The 9,697-nt window shown below is 35.0% G+C and overlaps 1 protein-coding gene across 22 annotated transcripts in view; it reads right to left on the reverse strand.

Moving 5' to 3' along the window:
• Sox6 (SRY-box 6) overlaps positions 1-9,697 on the reverse strand; it is a 689,373-nt gene that overhangs the window by 444,227 nt on the left and 235,449 nt on the right. Inside the window, exon 1 of one of the 22 annotated variants that reach the window (XM_023719281.1) lies at positions 7,409-7,459. The exons of the other annotated variants lie outside the window; for them this stretch is intronic. The gene's annotated coding sequence lies outside the window, so the exon portion shown is untranslated. Of the gene's footprint in view, positions 1-7,408; positions 7,460-9,697 lie in introns of those variants that run through there. 22 annotated transcript variants of the gene reach the window in all.

Genomic DNA, 9,697 nt, shown 5'->3' on the forward strand with positions numbered 1-9,697 from the left:
ATATAGCCTTTTCTCACTTCTAAATGATAGGACTATTTTTTACTTTTCTCTAACTTTATTCACTATACTCCTTTGTCTACAGTGTCCTTTCCTTTGTCTCCTCAGTGAATTATTAATAAACCTTTATGACTCTATCTTAACTACTATCACCTGCTCCAGAAAAACCTTTCCCGACTACCAGGGACAGAGCCAGGTGCATCACCCTGATTTACCCGAGCTTCTATCACCTCACTGTACTCTGGGCTGATGAGTCTACGTGTCTGTATTCTTACGATAGGGGTCACCATTTTCATCACATTTCATTTGTATTCATTATATCACAGCCACAAACTGATGTTTAGTCAAGAAAAGGAGGATGAGAACGCAGGAGGGAGGAAGGAGGAAGGGAAAGAGGGAAGGAGAGCGGCACTGACTCATCCCCTTTGACAGCGTTTAGATTATTAAAACTTTAGTAAGCAGCCTAGCACATCTGGAAGTTAAAAGTGAGATTAGGGCAAAGCATGTTTCTGTATTCTTTCAATCCTTCCCTCAGACAAGTGCTTTAAGGAAATACGGAGGAAATGAGAAGACTGATATTTGTTAGGTCTACTGAGTACTGGCTGCCTGTATCTCACAGCCTTATCAAATAGAAATTTTCTATGCTTAATTTATATATTTTGAAAAGAAGATAGGTTTTTTTTTACTCACCTAATTTTTTAATGCCTAACATTTTAGTAGATAACATATAAACAAGAAATATGACAGACATATAGCACTGGCATATATAGTGTAAAATTAAGAAAATGAAATAAAACTGTATAAATGGCATAGAGTTCCAAGACCTAAATGAAAAAGGAAATATGTAAAATATAAAACAACATGTGTAAAATGAGATTTTTACACAAAATAAAACTGCATATGTCTCTATAATTGTATGTATTTGTGTATGATTATAAAGAAAGAAGGCTGGAAGAATAAAAACCAATTTGAAAATAGCAGTTATATTTGGAAAGAGAAAAATAATTTAGTTTGGAGGAAAAAAATAAGGAAATTTTCCTTCTTCTTTTCCAATAATTACTCATTCAAGAAATGTTTAATGATTACCTAGTATGTGCCATTCTTGTTCAACAAGAACATATTTGTATATTGCTTGTGTAATTTTTAAATGTTTTTAACTTTTTTTCAAGCCATGACCATTTAATTCAGATCACAAAACTTGAGATGCACACCTAACATATAACTTTCCTATATTATTTAACTGCAGCTAAAGTTTCTTTTCAGGGCATCAGTGCAACTAGGTTGGAATTATCTAAATAAACTTCTAATGCCATTCCTAAGAGAGATTGAGCCATTTGAAAAAGTAAATATCAGTCTTTGCATTAAAGACTGAGTACTCAACAACACAGAGCTCTCATTCCTAAAAAGCCACCAGCATTTAAAGTCAGAGGAAACTTAATTTAGGGGTTTAGGACTAGGAAATCTGCTGAAGTCTATTATACCTCATCATTTATCATTTATCCTCAAAAAAGTAATGTTTAAGTTTACTCACAATATAGTCTATTTATAATACTTTAAGAATGGCATTAAATGTTTTTAATTTTTAAAATGAAAGTATTGTATCAATAAGGGAAGACTAAAATGACAAAATCTCTATCATAATTAAAAATCTGATCCTCTTATCTTCTTAATATGTCAGAGGTCAGAAATCTGTAAATGTAAGTAAATAATTTATAATTTTTGGAATATATTCTCCCTAACTCATTTTAAAACTTTTTTTTTTGCTTCTGATACAATTCTAGAGATGGAAGCAGGACTTTGTGCATACCAGACAAGTGCTCTACCACTGAATTATACAGAAAAATAGATCTCTTTATTTCCTTCTATAGCATAGTTTCATTCTCTTACACTAACAGTTTTAAGAGTTGGGGTTACGTGGTAAAGTCTAAAGTTCTTACCAAGGATAATGCCAGTTATCAACCGGCTGTCAACAGATAACAACAGCATTTGTTTTATTCCTATGCTTGAACATCCCAGAAGGCCATTCTTCATGCAACTAATACAATAAAGGAACATATCTTTGTTGAGTCATTTCCCTGACTTAGCTATGTGCCTCGCATAGAAAACATCTTTCTATAACGTCTGATTTTGAAGTAAGGTAGACTCTCATTTTACTCTCTCTCTCCCTGATTCTGAGTATTAGTATTGGCAGTACCTTTACTACTTCAACAAGGAAGCATGCTGACTCTCCTGCTAACCTGCACAAGTCTTCCTTCGCTAGCCTGCAAGTCTGGTGCCCCAGGATCTTCGCCTGCTAACTTGGGAGTCTGGCTCTGCATGGTATATATTTGTTTCTCTATGGCATCCCTCTGTCCATCTCAGGATAGTTACTGGATCTTTATAAAGCCCGTTTTTCAAAATAAACATATCTAGATAGATGATAGATAGATAGACAGACAGACAGATAGATAGATAGATAGATAGATAGATAGATAGATAGATAGATAGATATTTAAGCTAAAGGAAGAGTTTGCCAATGAGCCTAGGAAAGTGTGAGAAAATGAATTTCTCCACAACAAGGCTGTTTCTGCAACTGAAACATACAAAGTTTGACCTCTGCCTTAAGGCACAGCAGCCTTCTTGATAATCATTACTTTTTTTTTGTATTCTTGGTCAAAATACTATTGCCACACTTGCCTGAAAGCATGTATGTGTGTGACATGCACATTCCCTTCATTGTTTCATTGAAAAGATCTTTCAAATAGGCACTTAACTCATATGCTTGGTTTTGTGCCCAAGGGGCTTGCACCCTTCACTTTTTTTTTTTTTTCTTTTTCTTTTATGTATATGGTATAGGCTCTCACTACGCAGCTTGGACTGATAGTGATCCTCCTGTCTCAGCCTCCCAGTGCTGGTATTACAGGGGTACACTACTATGCCTGGTCTTGGTAGACAGCTTGGCCTGCCCCAGATGGGGCCAACCCAGCATTTGGTGTCGGGAATCAAACTGGGTCCTTGTGCTTGCCTAGGCATGCACTCAGATTGCTGAGCTATCGCTGCAGTCCACCCTTTGCTTTATAGATGGTTTCATTTGAGCTACAGTTTATTTACCCCAATTATGTGGGGGTTTTTTTGTCTTGTTTTGGTTTTGGTTTTGATTGATTGATTGATTGATTGATTGATTGATTGATTTTGCCAGAGTCATTATGCATTCTGGCTGGCCCTGTGCTCACTCTTGTAGCCTGCAGGCTGGTCTCAAACTGCTAGCAATCTTCCTGTCTCAACCTCCCTAGTGCTAGGATTATAGGCATTCACCACCATGCCCAGTTCTGTGATTCATTCTTTTAAATTCACACCTGTTTCTCTTTTTTAGATCCCTAAGATATCAGACAAGGACTTAACCCATTAAAATTCATACAATAATTCTTAATATATATACAATCAGCAATGTTTCTGCATTAATTATTTGCATTTAGTCATCTCCTTTGGAAATTGTTATCTACTTTGCATCTTTCGGAAATTAGAAGAAAAAAAACATTTATATCTAGACACCCTATGGAAGACATCTCCCTAAAATATCTCAGTTCTTAGAAAAACCTAAATATTTAAGCCTTTTTTGTGAGGGTGAAGATGAAATGAATATTCATGTTGCCTAAAAAAACTCTATCTAGGATTTTTTTTAACGTTTTCCTGGGTTGGAGAGATAGTTCAGTGGTGGTCTAAGCCTGCCTAGCAAGCACAAGGACCTGAATTTGATCCCAGTTATTGCATGCTGTGCCTGCTCTAAAACCCTGAAGGCACTTTGCCAGCTCTGAAACCGGGCATGGTGGCACACACCTGTAATCCCAGCGCTGGGGAGTCTGAGTCAGGAGGATCACTATCATAGCTAGACCCTGTATCAAATAAATAAATAAATATTTTTTTCATTATAGAAAACAAGTTCTGATTCCTGTCTGCTTTCTATCTCAATTTTCCTTAAGGTGAAACAAAAACTAGCAAGAGCCTTGCTTTAATTGTGTCACAGGGTTACTGTGAGAATTTTGTATAATATATGAAAGCTTCACATAGCAGTACAAACTATAATAAAATATAAGATATAATTCTATCAATAGTAATGCCATCTTCTATAAGTGAGTTACTTTCTGAATCTCAGTATCTGGGGCTGGCCAAATAGCTCAGCGAAATTAAAGCACCTGCAAGTAGGCGCAGGGGCCAGGAGTTCGATCCCCCGGCCTGTCATGCAGGCCCCACCCCACCCCCCACCCCCAAGCATGCTGAGATGGCAACTGAGACTAGGTGTGGTGGCGCAGACCTGTAATCCCAGCTCTTGAGAGGTTGTAAACAAGCAGATCACTACAAGTCTGATTTAGTAGTGAGACCCTCAACACTCTGTAGACTCTTCCCTAAAATATATTAAAAAAAAAAAGAATCCCAATGTCTTTCAACACCAAGAATTTAAATTAAGTTTTCTTTATCTTCTTTCTTTTTTTATCTCCTTTTCCCCACCACTAAAAAACACGTCAGTATAATCTCTTACCATTATAAACACCAGCAGAAATATACATAGAATACAACGTAAGTATATTCTGGTATTTCTTGAACCCTGCCATCCTCTCAGACTACCTTCATTTCCTTCCTTTTTCTATCAAGTTTCCTACAGTAGTATACTTTAAAAAGACAAGCTTTGTAGCAATGTGATAGCAACTGTCACCACTCTGAATATTTAGTTAGTCATCTACTTTAAAACTCTTATAAGTGGCCTTCTGGCTTTTTGCTTCAGATAAAAACACAGCATTTTTTAAATTCCTCAACTGAGTCTTAAATTTTCCCAGATTTTTAGAGCCCATAAATTGTGTGTACACAAAAGGATTATAACTACTATAAATTTATAATTTCAAAGCTTAGCTCCTTTGTCCAGGAATGCAGATTCCCCAAAATGAGGTCACAAAATTGAAAGACTATACTGAAAAAATAATGAAGAGTATATCCAGATGAACCAATGAACTCCATTTTATGTACTTTTCTTTCTTCTTCTCAATCTCCTTCTCTTTCTCTCTCTCTCATTCACTACATTCCTTTCTCTGACAATGACAAGTATTTATTGTATGCCTTTAATGTTCAAGATCAAGTGTCCTGCATGCTCTGAAGACACTCAAGAACAAAACAGGCCAGTGGAAAGAGAACAAACAGTAAACAAATCTTACACAGATAAATACATAGTTTAAGATTACAATATCTGCTATGCTTTAAAAGCACGAGAGGCAAATCTTTGCAGCCAGAAAATATTTGAATTATGAAAAGAAAGAAAGATTTCTCTAGAAAGATGACATTGAGACAATGCCAAAAGGATGAGTAGGAAGCATCCTGATCAAGACTGGAAAGAAATTTTTTTCTGTTAAAAAGCCAGGATCATGTGGAGAATTCTAGGGAAGGAAAGAATTTGGAAGAATTTGGATGATCCGTGACACTGACAGGAGAGCAGTCCAGTAGCTGTGTCAGAATAAAAGGTGGAAGAAATCCAGAATGAGCTATACCGAGAGGCAGGGAGATTCTGCAAGGCCAGGGTCCTGGATACTTGTTGGTTTTTGTTTCATTTTGTTTTGTTTTAAATAAAGTGCACTAAGGAACCAAGAAAAAGTGTCAAGTGTAATAAGAAAACAAGAAAAGGTATTTCTTCCATCCAAAAACTAGTAGGAAAGATTTTTCCTACAATACAGTGGATATGGAATTTAATTCTTAGTAGAATAAAAAAAAAAAAAAAAACACAGGGTAAAAACCACCAAAGTCAAGAGAGTGGTTACCTGAAGCATAAAAAGAGAGAGAGATAAAATTGGGAAAGGCTTCAGCTACACTGATAGTTTTCTTTCATATAAATGTATCCATATGTATTATACGATTCTTGGTATAGTTTAACATATTTGTATGAATAAATTAACATAGAAAATTTTTTAAAGAATTAACAAATGCTATTGATTCTCCTCCCTCTCTTCCTTCCCAGTCTTTTAAATCTTTTCAATTTTGAAATGAGCATATAAAGTTTAGGTATTTCCCCACTTATACATGTCATTCTCTAGACTTTTAATACCAGAGTTCAGGGGCTCTTTAATTAGCTTATCTTTCGTGCATGTATTATAATCCTCAGAGGTTCCCAACGACCACAGAGTTAATATGAAAAATAAATGAAATAAAACACAACAGTTAGCTGTAAGAGCTCCACAGACTTTAACTTTTATTTCATTTACTATGATCTACTATCCTTAGTCCTAAATATAGGCCAGAACATAAGAACTAAAAAAAAAGCTAAGTGTGTAGAGACAAACAGTACCTTGGCATTTTGAATGCAATTTATTATATACAGTACATACAAATACATACATACAGCACACGCACACATGTAGCATATTTCCAACACTGAATTTACAATTTTTGAAAAGACACTTTGCTGTCCTCATTTAAGTATTAAATAATAAAAAAAAAATTTTAAGGTTTTAAAATTATTACTAAAAATACACACTTAAAGAAAAGGTCAAAATTCTGCCTTTATTTGTGCTCAGTTTCAAAATCAAGCATAGTATGATTATTAACTTCTAAGAATACCAATGCTACATTCAAATGATTTATGGTTACATAAAACTTCAATAATATTCAGTATGATCCATATTATGCTTTAAAGGCTCATTTTTATAATATCCAGTAATCTATGCAAAACTTCAATCTTATAGAATTGAATATTGACATGAAAATTTCTGCTACAACCGGAGCGGCAGTCTTTGGTGGGAGAACATTATTAAAATCATATCTTTTCACTTAATTTCCTTTGTACAAATAGCACAGAGCCTCTCATTTCTCCTTCCTTCCAATTCACAAATACAATAAAAGCTATCCTTAGAAAGGTCTCTAAATTAAACATTACAATAAAATCAGTCCTAGGACCCCAAAATTACCAGAGTCTATGACAGTTTTTGTTACCCAGAAGTCTGGAAAAAATAACTCAGGGAATCTTTATTTGAATATTGTATTTTTAAATTATATTTTAATACCAATCAACCCAGAATTTGCTCTTGTAGAGAAAAAAAGAGAAAGAAAAGAACAGTTTGTCATTCAAGATTCTGCAGTTTATATTACTTAAAGCTTGGGCCTAGATTGTTTTAGTAATCATTCCTCCATGCCCACTTCCTTGTTCTTAATCACAAATCTAATCATGTATTTTTATAAATATTCAAAATTAAATATATTTATCTACTTATGTAAATATCTTTCAGTTAACTTGTGCTGATAGCCTATGTAAGGATCTCATTAACACAATGAGAACTTTTTAGATTCATTCTACCAGCTTATAAATTCATATTACACTTAATTATTGAACTATATCAACATTCTACTCACTTAAAAATGGGTATAAAAGATTAAATTCATGTTTTATTTTACTTACCAAGGTCTGCCATTCCACCCCACTGCCTGAACAATATTATCAGTTCTTCAGATACTCATTCTTGCTAAGTAAAAGGATATTTCTTCTCTAGCTGGATTAATAATCAACTTTCTAGATAGTTCATTTGTAATTCTCTTCTGGTTAACCCTTAGCATTACAGCAGCTGTCTGCTCAGCTCAAACTAATCAATGTATGAAGGGAGAAGGAGAAGGGGAAATTTAATCACGGAAATAACAAAAAGTAAAAATGAAGCAGTTTAGATTAGACACAAAAAACAATTAATCCTACTTTTTTACACTAACAGGTTATAACTCTTTGTTACACATTACAAAGGTACGCAGGTCATAAACACAGGAAACAAGATACATGAAGAAAAAGACTTAATAGGTTTGGAGTAACCCAATCCAGCACATACTAGATCCTGTTTACTGCTCACTTGCATGCAGAAAATCACAACTTAGCCCTGTGCGTGAGACATTTTTCTCTTAGTAGAAAGGTCTGACTTTCAAATTTTAAATGCCTCCTCTCTCAACAGTTGTCGCATTAGGTCCCTTATCCTACAATAAAAGACATCCCAGGCTTCAGGGCAATTTTCTCCAAATGTAATCTATAAACACTTGCAACAAAATAACCTGGGTTGTTTATCAAAAAGCAGACACAGAAGTCCCACTTAGCACTCCTAAGCTCCACAGTATGACTCTTGCATACCTTAAAAGTTTGGGAGATGTTGTTCTAGGACCATTTCAGACCTCAAAGAGAGACATCAACACAATCCTTTCAGGCTCAAAATTAATTTACTGTTGCTAGATTGACCTTGACCTTTTGCAAGACTCTGGTAACTAAAACTATGACCCCTAAATGGCCTTGGTAATCTTCCAAGTGTGGACCACTCAGAAATTGGAGCAGTCCTTTAACCCTACTTGGTGTCTAGGGTTGCACTGTACTATGCTTGTACTATGGTCTAAATCTCTTATGTATCATTCAGTGAAGTTATTTTGGTTGTCCGTTGTGCTTTGCTTTGCTTGATTTACAAAACAGTTTAAACTATTTTATGACTTTCTTCCCTAATGGACAGTACCTATTGGTGACCACTGGTTTAACCTTTGGGCTAGCAATGCGTGTTCTCTGATGTATTAACTTCCTTCCACAGCTGTTTCCATCTTAAATGACCTTGCTAGTCTGCTCAGTACCTGCTATGATGAACACAGCTCGTATAGTCACATCCAGAAACATGAAATAATCAAGTTAAAAAGTCAAATGATGGATATAGCAGGCAATTATCTCGCACACTGCTACAGAAGCCCATATTCACAAAGTAAAAAAAAAGACAATGACTACGGAAAGAAAGAAGAATTATGGAAAGCACTTGAGAACTGAAATAGCAGATCACGTAAAATAAAATTTAAATTTTTTCACTGTAACTTTTTGTCTTCATTTTTATGAAATCTATTCAGAAAGATAATTATTTAACCTGGAATAAAAGTTAGATTGAAAACACAAACAAATAACATCAGACTAACAGAATTCAGAAGATTTGAATCTCCCAGCCACTTGCTAGATTTATCACCTGTTTCCACTTCTGTGCCTCGTACCTCATCAATGGAAAGTAACAAACAGGCATTGATTGTATTATGGGGTTATTTTAAAATTTTAAATAAAACATAAATAAATAAAAAAAATAATAAAAGTTGTAATAATTAACATGTATTAAGCAATTACATACTAAGTACCGTGCTAAATAAACATTTTACATTTCTTTCTTTTGTGGGGTGGGGGGCTTGAAACAGTTTTGCTATGCAGTGTAGGCTGGCCTTAAACTCACTTATGTAGCCCAAGTTGGACTCAAATTAACATCAATCCTCCTGCCTGAGCCTTCCAAGTGTTGGGATTTATAGGTTTGCACCACCACTCTCAGCAAACATTTTATATCTCATTAAGCATTCCAACATGTCTTCTGTCTCACTAGTTACTCCTCATCTGGCTCTCTCCCTAAAGGGTTTGTTTTTGCGGAACTGGGGATTGAACTCAGGACCTTGCACTTGCCAGGCAAGCACTTATTCTACTGAGCTATCTCCCCAGCCCCCTGTTTGTTTGTTTTTAATAAAAACAACTCTACATTTATTGGCCTTCAGTAAAAACATAAGAGTAGTCAAAACAATATGAACAAAAGTTTTACAAACACTCCCAGGGCAAACCACTTAAACAATTGCCTTTTTACATATCATTATAATTGCCATTGCCTCCTTTCCCTGCTGTTTGAATTCACTGATCATTTCTAGTTGGAGACAC

Source organism: Octodon degus, unplaced genomic scaffold (assembly GCF_000260255.1).
Source record: "Octodon degus isolate 3935 unplaced genomic scaffold, OctDeg1.0 scaffold00067, whole genome shotgun sequence".
NCBI lineage: Eukaryota > Metazoa > Chordata > Mammalia > Rodentia > Octodontidae > Octodon > Octodon degus.